Source organism: Lynx rufus, unplaced genomic scaffold (genome assembly GCF_022079265.1).
Source record: "Lynx rufus isolate CCGP_SWC_20201006 ecotype Redwood Valley unplaced genomic scaffold, mLynRuf1.p SCAF_13, whole genome shotgun sequence".
Taxonomy (NCBI): Eukaryota; Metazoa; Chordata; class Mammalia; order Carnivora; family Felidae; genus Lynx; species Lynx rufus.
The window spans coordinates 46,195,135-46,209,679 of NW_025814827.1; positions in this window are offsets into that span (position 1 = coordinate 46,195,135).

The window sequence follows — 14,545 nt, forward strand, 5'->3', positions numbered from 1 at the left end:
GCTCTGTCTCTCTCTGTCTCAAAAATAAATAAAACGTTAAAAAAAATTAAAAAAAAAAAAAAAAGAAAGAAACTGTTTAGAAAAATAGTGGCAGGGAGACCAGAACGGGTTTTGCAGTAATTGAGGCAAGAGAAGTCTGGGCTCTATCTACTGCTTAGCTTAGCTGAACAGGCTCAGCTAGGGTGGGGGGTCAGGGAATAGAAAAGGTCCTGGCCTGGGGTCCTAACTCAGCCATCAACTCTCCGTGTAATCTCTAGCACGTCCCTGGCCTAACTGGGCTCTAGCTGCCTCATCTGTACATGTTTATTGACGTCCTTCTCTGTAGCAGCCTCTGTGATAGCTCGTGGGGATAGAACAATGAGTGAGACAAACACAGTTCCTTCTCTCACAGAACTCAAAGTTTATGATAAGCAGTTGCAGAACAAAGTGTAATGGTGGAGAAGTACTGGGGGCTATGGGATCTTTCAGAAAGGTCACTGAACCTGTCCTCTCCCACTGTTTGCATATGTCTTAGAGTAATGATGGACAACTATATTTTGAGAGCATCTATTGAATCCGTCCCTTTTAGGCGGGGGAACAAGACATTCCCTGAAAGGAATGGATATTCAGTGATTGCACCCTGGGTCAGGAAATGTGGATTTGTCACTCAGGCCTTGGGTAGAGTGAGAAGGAGCATCTCTTTATGCTTTTCTCTCTTAGACCTCAACTCTGAGAGACCTAGTTAGAGCAGAGTGTGTCCCAGTCATCTCTACCACAGTGAGGCAGGATCCTGGCAGGGCAGGAAGTCAGGGGCCAAGGTTGGGCGAGGTGGAAGCTCTGTGGTAGGTAGTACTACGTTTTATCTTCCTAAGTAATTCCTTTTGGCCCCCTCACCTTTTCTCAAGTTTATTTTGCTTTCTTTCTTCTAACAAAAAAAATATATATTTTTTTAAAAATATTTATTTTTGAGAGAGACAGAGTGCGAGTGGGGGAGGGGCAGAGAGAGAGAGGGAGACACAGAATCCGAAGCAGCCTCCAGGCTCTGAGCTGTCAGCACAGAGCCCTACACGGGGCTCCAACTCACAAACCAGAAGATCATGACCAAAGCTGAAGTCGGATGCTTAACTGACTTAACCATCCAGGAGTCCCTTCCTTCCTTCCTTCTCTTTCTTTTTATTTATTTATTTATTTATTTATTTATTTATTTATTTAAAAAAATTTTTTTAACATTTATTTATTTTTGAGACAGAGAGAGACAGAGCATGAACGGGGGAGGGTCAGAGAGAGAGGGAGACACAGAATCTGAAACAGGCTCCAGGCTCTGAGCAGTCAGCACAGAGCCCGATGCGGGGCTCGAACCCACGGACAGTGAGATCGTGACCTGAGCCGAAGTCGGACGCTTAACTAGCTGAGCCACCCAGGCGCCCCATCTTTCTTTTTAAAGATGTATTTGTTTATTTAAGTAAATCTCTACACCCAACATTGGGCTCGAACTCACGACCCTGAGGTCAAGAGTCACACACTCTTCCTACTGAGCCAGTCAGGTGCCCCTCCTTTTAGGTCTTTTTTAATATATTAGTTTCCTAGGGGTTGTCATAACAAAGCACCACTAACTAGGTGGCTTAAAACAATAGAAACTTCTCTCATAATTCAAGAGGCCAAGGGTCTGAAATCAAGTTGTTAGCAGAGTTGGTTCCTTCTGGAAGCTCTGAGGGAGAATCTATTCTAGTCCTTTCTCCTAGTTTCTCATGGTTGCTGGCAATCTTTGGTGTTCCTTAACTTGTAGAAACATCATTCCAGTCTCTATCTCTATCATTACATGGAATTCTTCCCCGTGTCTCCTCTGTGTCTCTGTGTCCAAATTTCTCTTATAAAGATACCAGGCATTGAATTTAGGTCCCACCCTAATCCAGTATGACCATATCTGCAAAGACCCTATTTCCAAATAAGATCACATTCAAAGTGCCAGAGGTTAGGACAGCATATCTTTTTTGGTGACCCAGTCCAATCTACTACACTGAATTTCATGTAAAGTTTTGTCAATCATTCTGATCTCAGTTGTGTTATGGCAAGTTAAGCAAAAATGTCCACTTTGGGCCCCAGCAGTGCAAGGGAGAGCAGTGTCCTTTGATGCCAGCTTGGTGGATGCAGCCATGAAGTGTGGGAGTCCCAAAGGAAAGGTGATTTTGAAGTAGTTTCTTGACGTAGTGAAGAGCAGGCATTTTAAGGCCAACTCCCTCAATCCTCAGGAGATTCTCCTTTTCCTGCTGTTCTTGGACAATCTCCATTTTACTTGGGATGCTGAGAGATTATGCGGATTTACTTACAACTACGCTTCCAAACTGGAAAGGGTTAACAAAATGAACAAAGAGTAACCAACTAAATGAGAATGGAAATTCTCAATGAGCTTTTAGCATATTAAAAGCTCTGAAGATTCCTCCTGTATATGAATTCCTTTAACTGTATAATCCAATGTTTCCTAAATGCAGTTGATCATGAAGATCTTTTTTTTTTATGAAGATCTTTTTTTAAAAATATTTATTTATTTTTTATTTTTATTTTTTTAAATATTTTTTTTTCAACGTTTTTATTTATTTTTGGGACAGAGAGAGACAGAGCATGAACGGGGGAGGGGCAGAGACAGAGGGAGACACAGAATCGGAAACAGGCTCCAGGCTCTGAGCCATCCGCCCAGAGCCCGACGCGGGGCTCGAACTCACGGACCGCGAGATCGTGACCTGGCCGAAGTCGGACGCTCAACCGACTGCGCCACCCAGGCGCCCCTGAAATATTTATTTATTTTTGAGAGAGAGACACACACAGTGAGAGTGGGGGAGGGACATAGAGCGGGAGACACGGAATCCAAAGCAGACTCCAGGTTCCCAGCCTCAGAGCCTGACACGGGGCTCTAACTCACAAACTGTGAGATCATGACTTGAGCTGAAGTTGGACGCTCAACCAACTGAGCCACCCAGGCACCCTGATCATGAAGCTCTTTTATTTAGGACAATACTATATTAGTTATCTGTTCCTGTGTAACATATTATTCCAAAACTTTGTGGCTTAACAAATAAAAAGTTATCTTTCACAGTTTCCAAGGGTCAGAGATTTGGGAGTGGCTTGCCTGAGCAGTTTTGGCTTGGAGTTTTTCCTGAAGCTGCAGTCATGTGAAGGCTTTGTTGGAACTAGTGGAAGGTCTCAGTTCCACATTTCATGGGCCTCCCCACTGGGCTGCTTGAGTGTTCTCATGACATGGCAGCTGGCTTTCCCCAGCATCAGCAACCCAAGAAGCCAAGGTGGAAACTTTATAACCTAGCTTTGGAAGTCTCACACTGTCATCTCCATCATACTCTATTGGTTACACAAACCAGCCTTGATTTACCGTGGGAAGAGCAGGAGGTGAGGGTCATATGGGCCATCTGGGAGGCTGGTACCACAAATATGAATATTCATTTATTCATTCATTCAGCAGATATTTACTGGTGCCTGCTATATGCCAGACACTGCTCTAAACACCAAAAAATACAACCTCAAACACAACAGACACATCCCTATCCTCATGGAGCTCACATTCTAGTGACACCTCACTCAACATCTGCTTGAGAAATTTGGGAAATATTGCTTCACAGGGACACAGAAGAGTGAGAAGTGTGAATACAGAATAGTTAATGCCAAGGTAGGGGGAAACTCATAACACCATGGAAACTAGGGCTCCTGACCTCGGTTTGACATTCTGGAAAAGGCAAAATGATAGGGACAGAAAACAGATCAGTGGTTGCCAGGGGAAATAATTGGAGAACAAGGAGTGGTTGACTATAAAGGGGCAGCACACAGGAATTTTTAGCGTGGTGGAACCGTTCTGTATGGTATGGTGGTCAATATATGACTATGCCATTGTCAAAATCCATAGGACTCTACAAAGACCAAACTTAATTGTATACAAATAAAAAAACCCATATGTAACATATGAATTTAACTGTATTACAAATATATATGAAAAAGGTAGTGCGGGTGGGGGTGGGGGTGGGGGGAAAGCTAAAATAAGTAAATTTGGAAAACAATGTTTTGACTGGATGCTATAAGGCTATAGACAAAAGGAACCATAGGTTAAAAAAAAAAAGAAACAATAGATCAATATTATAGTTGGAAAATTTGTTACAGTTTAACAATTCTGAAACTATTTAACATATATATTAGTTTTGAACAAATAAGTAAATGGAACATAAGTTAGATGAATTGTAGCTATGGGATAGAAGTTTCTTATTGTCAGAGAAAGTGGGGAGAAAAGCTAAACAGAATAAACACTGTAGTGCTGGATTTGAATTGGGGGTACCAGTATGAACTCATGCTTGTTTTCTATACATATTTACATGGTATTATAGAATATATGTAATAGATCTATATATGTAGACATCATTCTATATAGAGCCATAAGCTACAGATATCTGTATAATATACATATGTATGTATGTGTATAGACATACAAAAAATACAGAGATAAATATAAAGTGTGTATATGTGAGCTAATACACATACATGTATTTGCTAGTTTTGCCTGCTAAGAATCCCGAAAGAAGGGGGCACCACATTAGCAATGAGCACACCTAACAACCAGATGTTAGGTTTCTAAATACCATTCTTCAATAAAAGGAACCAGGGTTCCTTGGAAAAATGACAAATTCTAGGGTTGGGGAAGGCATAACGCAAGATAATCCTGGAGCAAATTGCATTTGTAGAAAGTTAGGGCAAAAAAATAAAAATAAAAAAAATAAGGAGGGGATATCAAAAGGATGCAGGAGCCAAATCAAAAATGTCTCAATGGCCAGGGTGCCTGGGTGACTCAGTCAGTTGTGTCTGACTTCAGGTCATGATCTCGCAGTTCATGAGTTCGAGCCTTTGTTGGGCTCTGTGCTAACAGGTCAGAGCCTGGAGCCTGCTTCACGTTCGTCTTCCAATCTCTCTCTGCCCCTCCCCCACTCATGCTCTGTCTCTCATTCTCAAAAATGAATAAATGTTTAAAAAACCATTAAAAAATGTCTTAATGGCCAAAGTTGAAACAATTTGAGCAAATTAATAAATAAGAATATTAGATTATAACACAAGGAATAAAATAGGAGCACCTGGGTGGCTCAGACAGTTAAGCATCCAACTCCTGATTTTGGCTCAGGTCATGATCTTACAGTTGTGAGACTGAGCCCAGCATCAAGCTCTATGCTGAGCATGAAGCCCGCTTGAAATTCTCTCTCTCTTCCTCTCTCTCTCAAAAACAAAACAAAACACAACACAACAAAACACAACAAAACACAACAACAACAACACACACACACACACACACACACACACACACACACACACCTCTGTAATGGTTGAATAAGTAACTCACTGGAGGAGAAGGGACAAGTTTCCTTTAAAGAGAATTTCAGGGGGGCGCCTGGGTGGTGCAGTCGGTTAAGCGTCCGACTTCAGCCAGGTCACGATCTCGCGGTCCGTGAGTTCGAGCCCCGCGTCAGGCTCTGGGCTGATGGCTCAGAGCCTGGAGCCTGTTTCAGATTCTGTGTCTCCCTCTCTCTCTGCCCCTCCCCCGTTCATGCTCTGTCTCTCTCTGTCCCAAAAATAAATAAACGTTGAAAAAAAAATTTAAAGAGAATTTCAATTAATAAATGTATAAGGAGGGGTGCCTGACTGGCTCAGTGGGTAGAGCATGCAACTCCTGATCACGGGGTTGTAAGTTCAAGCCCCATGTTGGGTGGAGAGTTTACTAGGGGCACCTGGTGGCTCAGTCGGTTGGGTGTCTGACTCTTGATTTCGGCTCAGGTCATGATCTTGCAGTTCATGGGATCGGGTTCTGTGCTGACGGCCAGAGTCTGCTTGGGATCTCTCTTTCTCCCACTCCTGCACCCATGCTCTCTCTCTCTCAAAATAAAGAAACATTTAAAATAAATAAAAAAGTCTTTAAAAAAGTAAATGTAGATGGACTAAGTTGTAATAGAAAATCACCATTAGACCATCACAGTAATAATTGCTACAGGCAAGATCCATTGATGAATGCTAAAATCAACAGGTAAAACTTCAAGGAAGGACAAGATATTTGCAGGCCTCAAAGTATCTGTTCCAAAATGTACTAATTACTGTGAGAGTTTTAAAATACAGTCCTGGGGTGCCTGGGTGACTCAGTTGGTTAAGCTTCCAACTTCGGCTCAGGTCACAATCTCACAGTTTGTGAGTTCTAGCCCCGTGTTGGGTTCTGTGTTGACAGCTCAGAGCCTACTTTGGATTCTGTGTCTCCCATTCTCTCTCTGCCCCTCCCCCACTTGTGTTCCCATGCGCGCTCTCTCTCTGTCTCTCTCAAAAATAAGTAAATAAACATTAAGAAAAATACAGTCCCAAATTCTTTGATACCCCTTGCTCTAGGAAATAGAGCTGATTTAATTCCTCTGAGCTGAGAGGAATTAAAAAAATGTTTATTTATTTTGAGAGAATGAGAGGGTGGGAACGGGGAAGGGACAGAGAGAGAGGGAGAGAGAGAGAATCCCAAGTAAGCTCTGCACTGTCAGCGTAGAGCCAGACATGGGGCTTGATCCCATGAACTGTGAGATCATGACTTGAGCCAAAATCAAGAGTCAGACGCTTAACCGGCTAAGCCACTCAGGGGCCCCAGCTTGTATTCTGGACTTAGCAACTTGTTCTAACAAATAGAGTATGGAAAGGGAAAAATAGCCACTTAACGGTAGAGAAACCAAGCAAACACCACTGTAACCGAGCAATCAAGGTTAACATCATGGGCAATAATTTATGTTGATATCTGAGGCCCCTGATGTGATACATTGAGAAGCACACATTACCTTTGTGATATTCTTTCCCAAGGCCCATAACCTTAGTCTAACCTAAACTGTGCAACATTGTACGAAAGACCTAATCACAAATCTTGAAAGGGGTTGAGATGTCAGGTTTCGTTTTGAGGAAAAACACATGCATATTTACATATTGGTGCCAGCAAGGGCAGGGAGGGGCAGTGCGTTTTAAAGTTTTGTGATTCTGTAACTTGTGGAGATGCAGCCCACGTACGTGCAATGCTCAGACCCTGAATCCATTCAAATGTGTCACAGGCATTCCACTGTCCACTGGACAGTAATCCTTGTTTTTTCCCTTGCCTCCACCTCCGCAGTTGCTGTTTGTGTCCTGGTCCAGGCTGGAGAATCTGAAGAAGAGACCTCCTTTCTTCCCAGTGGGACCCGGCTTATCTTCAAGTCCTTTCCGGCTGTGCCCTGGGTGGGTGTCTGCCTCCTCTTCCAGACTGCCCCAGAGGTGAACAGTGTCCAGATTGCCGCGCAGGATTTCTGGGAAGGCGACTGACACCAGGGGGCAGCAGTAACAAAGTGGAAGGTGGGGTGGGCAGGAGGGAGGAGGAAAAAGCTTAGAAAAACAGGGCCCCTGTTCCTTTGTGAACTTCACATCTGATTCTCTTGTACATTTATTTATTTATATTTTATTTTTTTAATGTTTATTTTTGAGAGAGAGAGAGAGAGAGACAGAGTGTGAGCAGGGGAGGGGCAGAGAAAGAGGGAGACACAGAATCGGAAGCAGGCTCTAGGCTCCAAGCTGTCAGCACATAGCTGGACGCCGGGCTCAAACCCATGGACTGTGAGATCATGACCTGAGCTGAAGTGAGACACTAACCAACTGAGACACCCAGGTGCCCCTCTTGTGCATTTTCTCAGACCACTGTTCACCAATTGGCTCCTACTTCTCAGAATCGTCAGTCATTTGGCCCTTAGTAATCATAGATTTGCCTTGTTAACTGTATTTTTAGGGTGCTTTCCCTGTTTCCCCTGCCAGATTGTAAGGTCCTGAAGAGCAGATTCCATGTTTGTATTTATAGCTCTTCATGCCTCCTTGTCCAGTGAATAATAAGAGCTGCAATTTTGTGATGCTTATTAGGGAAGTGCTTTATGTGTTTTAACTCCAAGTTTGCTGCAATCCCAAACCAAGGCTCAGAGATGTTCACTGAGGATAGTAGCGACAGAAATAGATAACAGGGGTGCTCACTCTGTTCTGAGCACCTCGTCAAGCAAGCCCTTCACATAGCTCATCTCATTTAATCTTCTCCCAACAGTCCTGGCAAGTTGTTCCTATTATTATCCCTATTTCATAGATGAGGAAACTGAGGCACAGAGGGCTTACGTAATGTCTACAGTCACAGCCTCCCAGGGACAACATGGGGTTTATCCTTGGGGGGACCCACCTCTAGGTCCAGTGACCTTTCCCACCATACTACAGCCAATTCCCTATCACATGGGTGAAATCAGATAAAAAATAAACATCCAGGTGAGGTGCCTGGGTGACTCAATTGATTAAGTGTCTGACTCTTGATCTCAGCTCAGGTCTTGATATCAGAGTTGTGAGAGTTCAGTCCCTGTGTTGGTCTTCCTGCTGGTCATGAAGCCTACTTAAAAAAAAAAAGAGCAAAAAAAAAAAAAAAAAAACTGTGGTTTGGGGCATCTGGGTGGCTCAGTCAGTTAAGCCCAGGTCATGATCTCACAGTTCGTGAGTTCGAGCCCTGTGTCAGGCTCTGAACTGTCAGCACAGAGCCGGGAGCCTGCCTTGGATTCTGTGTCTTCCTCTCTCTCTGCCCCTCCCTAGCTCATGTTCGCACTCTCTTTCTCTCTGTCAAAATAAACAAACTTAAAAAAAAAAAGTAAATATCCAGGGCTCCCTTTGAATGAGGCAGCCAGACAGTCCAGAGATTGAACTTCAGACTTTTAATCAAAGGCCTTGGGATTCATGCTCCCTTTTGGATGTCATTCACTTTTTCTTCTTTTTCCTCCTCTTCTTTTTCTTCTCCTCCTCCTCCTCCTCCTTCTTTTTTAATATTTATTTATTTTTGAGAGAGACAGAGTGTGAGCGGGGCAGGGGCAGAGAGAGAGGGAGACACAGAATCCAAGGCAGGATCCAGGCTCCAAGCTGTCAGCACAGAGCCCAACACGGAGCTCGAACTCACGAATGGTGAGATCATGACCTGAGCTGAAGTCGGACACTTAACCGACCGAGCCACCTAGGCGCCCTGGATATTGGTCACTTTGTAAGTAGTAAAATGCAGGAGTTGGACTGGTCCAAGCAGTGCCTGAAACCTCTTCTGATTCTAACACTCCAGGAGTTTATGTTGCAAATGGCAGTGTGCGGAGGGGAGCCTGCAGAAGGAGACCACTCACTTAGGATTGTTGAATAAATGACCAGACTTCCTTGCTCCTCTGAAGGGGTGGGGAGGGGAAGGGGTATACAGGCTGGTGTATGTAGAGATGAGACACAGAACTTGTTCTGAGCCCCCCATTGAGCCCTTTCCCCTCCATTCTTTAAGTCCTTTTAGGATGTTGCTCGGCCTCAGAGAGAGGTCTTCTTCATTCTTTGTCCCCCTGGTGGCAAAGGGCAGAGGAAGAAAGCTGCCAATGCCTTTGCCTGCGTGGGTGTCTGACCAGCCCCACACCCTGGCTGTGGTGACAAAGCCGTGGTACTTAGATTCAACCAGGTGTTGGCATGCTTTATGACCTCTAGCATGAGTGATGCTATAGAGCATAAAAGGTTTTTCTAAGGCAAAGAAAGTTAAGTTTCTATTCCATGTTGGATTGTTTTTGTATTATTTTCACCATCCTGAAAATCCCAACTCCTCCTAACTTAGCACCCCATTGGCAGCTGACCATAACCTTGCCTAGTTTTGGGGTCTCCCGGCTTTGGGTGGCCCTGGCTCCACTCTGTTTCCTGCCTCCGTCAAGACTCCCCATGATTTCTTTGAGGTTGTGGTTGGTCAGGGACCTTCTCTTGCTCTCCCAAGATATAACACACTATCACCAAAATTCTTGTTGGTTTAACTGTTCCTTAGCCACCCAAAATTCCATCCTAAGTATGCAGTTTACACTACTAATCCATCATCTAGCAAACATTGTTTTTACAAGGAATATAGAACTGAGGGAGAAGTGTTGGTCTCCGTAGGGATTTAAAAGGCATATGTAAGGGCGCCTGGGTGGCTCAATCAGTTAAGCATCCAACTCTTGATTTTAGCTCAGGTCATGATCTCATAGTTTGTGAGATAAGAGCCCTGAGTTGGGCCCCACGATGACTGCGTGGAGCCTGCTTAGGATTCTGTGTCTCCCTCCCTCTCTGTCCCTCCCCCTGCTTGAGCCCTCTCTCTCTCTCAAAATGAATAAATAAACATTAAAAAAAACTAAAGACTGAGGCTACCAAGATATTTTGCATTTATTTTTAATTTTTGATACAAAACATAGAAAACTCAAACTAAACTACACATTTTAAAAAGCTGACAAATAACCACAAACACTCCAAAACCCAGAAAAATAGCACGGTATTAAATAAATCATTAACTGCTTAATGTACAGTCTGTATGACTTATAGCTTTGTGTGGCCATCCCAGGTGAGGTAAAAGGAAAATTTTTGAAAGCCCTTTCGGCACAGGGATAGCAAACAATAACTCAATTCGGTGTGGAAGTTACCGCAAGCCACATAAATCTATCACAATTAATGTATCTCCAACCCACCTTCCCTTTTGCTAGACCCCAAAACTGCCCTTAGGCAGTCACCTGCCACAACGTCACCAATGTCACCTGCCACAAGCGGAAGGGTGACAGAGGGAAGTCTGAAGGAAAAGACACAGTAGTCTTACACACTGGGGTTAAAATATCTTTTGCACATTTCACAAAAACCTAAGACCGTCTGAATATACGACAGGGGTCTGTGCTCTGGAGCGCCCCCTCCGGCCTCAGCTCCCTTAGACACACAGCACATGTGCCTCTGGTGGGTGCTGGCTGGTGCGCAGGGGCAATCAGCAACTGGATGGTTCACCCCAGCCCTCCCTCTCTTGCACTAGGCTTTATAAAGTTCCCTTTTATATGTCTTGGACCTAGTTCCATATTAGGACAATTCTATCCCCTACTTCTTTTGAATGATAACATTCCACTGCATGAATGAACATCCACATTTAGATGATTTCTAATGTGCCGTGACAAATGATGCTGCAAAGAGTACTCATGCTCCTATTTTTTTATGCGCATGTGAGAATATATTTGTAAAACAGATTCTTAGAGTGTGATTGCTGGGCTCCAGAGCATATCCAATCACAATTTAATGGACACTGCTAATTGCTGTCCTTGGAGGTTGTGAGGATATGCCAGCAGGGTCCAAGCATGGCCAACAGTGTGTTAGCAAACATTGCTAATTCTTGCCACTCTGTAGGTGAAAAATCTTGCTATAGTTTTAATTTGCATTTCTCTTATTAAGAATGAAAGGGAGGGGCGCCTGGGTGGCTCAGTCAGTTGAGCAGCAGACTTCAGCTCCATCATGATCTCCCAGTCTGTGAGTTTGAGCCCCACATTGGGCTCTCTGCTGTCAGCACAGAGCCTGCTTAGGATCCTCTACCCCTTCTATGCCCCTCCCTGCTTACATGCTCTCTCTCTCTCTTTCTCTAAATAAAACATTAAAAAAAAAAAATGAAAGGGAGCATCTTTTCATGTATTTGAGAACCATTTATATTTCTTCTTTTGTGAATTGTTTATATCTTTGTCCATTTTTCAGTTGAGTCGATCTTTTTCTTATTGGTTTAAAAGAGCTGTTTGGATATGAAGGAAATCAGGGGCGTCTGGGTGGCTCAGTTGGTTAAACAACTTCAGCTCAGGTCATGATCTCATGGTTCGTAAGTTTGAGCCCCACGTGGGGCTCTGCTGACAGCTCAGAGCCAGGAACCTGCTTGGATTCTGTGTCTCATATCTCTCTCTGCTTCTCCCCCACTCGTGTGTGTGTGTGTGTGTGTGTGTTCTCTCTCTCTCTCTCTCTCTTTCTCTAAAAATAAATAAACCTTAAGAAAGAAATTTTAAAAAATACGGGTGCCTGGGTGGCTCAGTTGGTTGAGTGTCTGACTTCGGCTTAGGTCATCATCCCAAGGTTTGTGGGTTCAAGCCCCACATTGGGCTTACTGCTGTGAGCGCAGAGCCTGCTTCTGATCATCTGACCCCCTTCCCCTCTCTGCCCTTCCCCTGTTTCTGCTCTCTCTCTCTCAAAAATAAATAAAATGTTTTTAAAAATTAAAAAAAAAATAACTATGAAGGAAATCAGTTCTTGGTTTGAGATGATTGGCAAATCAATTTTCTCAGCTTTTCATTTGTCTATTGACTCTGCTTATGGGGTTTACATTCCAATGGAAAAAAATTCTGTATTTATGCAACTGAATATATATATATATATATATATATATATGTATATATATATGATTTTCTTTTTAAGTAATCTCTACATCCAACTTGGGACTTGAACTCACAAACCTGAGTTCAAGAGCTGTATGCTCCACCAACTAAGCTGGCCAGGCATCCCTATGTGACTGAATGTATTAAACAAGTTTTTTTTTTTTTAATGTTTATTTATTTATGAGAGAGAGAGAAACAGACTGTGAACAGGGGAGGGGCAGAGAGAGAGGGAGACACCAATTCTGAAGCAGGCTCCAGGCTCTAAGCTGTCAGCACAGAGCCCAATATGGGACTCCAACTCACAAAGCATGAGATCATGACCTGAGCCAAAGTTGGACGCTTAACCAACTGAGCCACCCAGATGCCCCTAAACAAGTTTTTAATGACTTCTGATCTGGTGTCATTCTTAGAAAGGCCTGCTTCTTCCAAACACAATATTTAAAAAATTCTCCCATGGTTATGATATTTTTATGATTTCATTTTTAATATTTAAATATTTGATTTTTCAGGAATTTATTTTGCTGTATGAGGTGAGGTGTGGATATTTTATTTTATCTCAGAAGGCTACCCCATTGTCCCAAGACCTTTATTGAAAAATACATCCTAGGGGTGCCTGGGTAGCTCAGCTGGTTAAGCGTTTGACTCTAGATTTCAGCTCAAGTCATGATCTTGTGGTCATGGAATCGAACCCCTGGTTGGGCTCTGAGTTGACAGTGTGAGCCCTGCTTGGGATTCTCTCTCTCCCTCTCCCTGTCCCTCTCCTGCTTGTGCAAAGGAGCTCTCTCTCCTTCAAAACAAATAAATAAACATTAAAAAAAAGAGAGAAACATACATCTTATCTTCACCGAAAAGCTATCTTTGTCATATACTAAATTTCTGTATGTAGTTGCTCTTCTTTTCTACATTTTTGGTCTGTTTCACTCAACAGTTTGTCTATTCATGTGCCAAGTTGCTAATAGTAGCTTTGTGTGTTTTGATTTCAGACTTCTAGTTTCCGGAACTGTGAAAGAATACACGTCCGTTGTTTTAAGCCACTCCCTGGCTCCATTCCCTGCTCCCCCCATTGGTGGTAACTTGCTGATACAGTGACAGAGCTGGGATTTGAAGGAGAGTCTAAGTGTGCGCCTGAGCCTGAGTGCTGTGTTCTGAATGGGAGTGCGCAGGTATTCAGCCCTGCTCCTGTGAGAGTGTGTGAGGGGAAAAGTAGGGGAAATTAGTGAATCCCCAATTTCCTTGGGCCTTATCAGCCTGTGGGTATAGGTATGGGATGAAGGGGCATGCTGGCCATTCTGTGTCCCTTCCAGTTCTCCTCTTTGCTCTCCAGTACCCTGCTCTGTGTCCAGGAGGCTGACCTCAATGTCCTGCCTCAACCCTACTTCCCTGCCCTTTGGCTTCTGATTGGGTGTGGCCAATGCCGGGCACTGGCAGCAGGTTGGAAGTCTGCTCCCTCCGTCCTGGGTCACAGCTTGTCAGTGGCTGTGTATCTTCATCTGAGGCCACAGCTCCTTCTGGTGGCCCTCTACAGCTCCAGCTCTGGTCCATTAGTTGGTTCCAGTAATCACATCTTTCCCTTTCCCTTTCAGGCCTCTGGTGCTAATGGCTTTCCCCACACTAGCCCTAGAGTCTCTTACTGGTTTTCCTTAACCCTGCCCACATCCCATAAAGATCCATTCTTTAGATGTCCTTCAGCCATCCCTTTTGAAAGGACCACATGCTTCCTACTGAGATCCTGACCAATATGGGGAGCCATCACTCTCTCCCGGAGTAACTCCAGTTTCTTTGGCTCCTGCCTCTTCTTGCTTGTTTGGAACGGGCCGAACATTCTTGGTGCCTCTGGGAAGCCACTTCTCTTCCAATGGGAGCCCACCAGGCCAAGCTGCTCTGGATTCTGGCAAAGTCAGGGAGGTGCCTGTCTCCCCACTGGGTTATTCCCACAAGCAGATCCCAAGCAGGCTGCCTGGGTCCTAGGGCTCCCCACCCCCCATCTCCAGAAACTGGAATAGGCCTGTCTGTCAAGCTTACAGGGCAGGCCCCTCCTTTAATCTCCAAGAGCTTTCTCTGGAGGCTTCTCATTCTTTATGCAAACAGACTCCAGGCTCCAGGGTCCCCTGTTGCCAGACATGCCGAGACATATCAGACATATTGCATTCTCCTTAGACTTGAGCTGGGATCCTTCCATACAAGGTTGGGAAGGTAAGTTTGGGCCAGGGCAAGGAAAGCCTCCAACACAATTGAACAAATTTTAACCTAATGTTATAGGCAAGTAATCACCAAACATATTCATGCTGGGAGAGGCTTGGATTAAACATTAAGAACTTTGC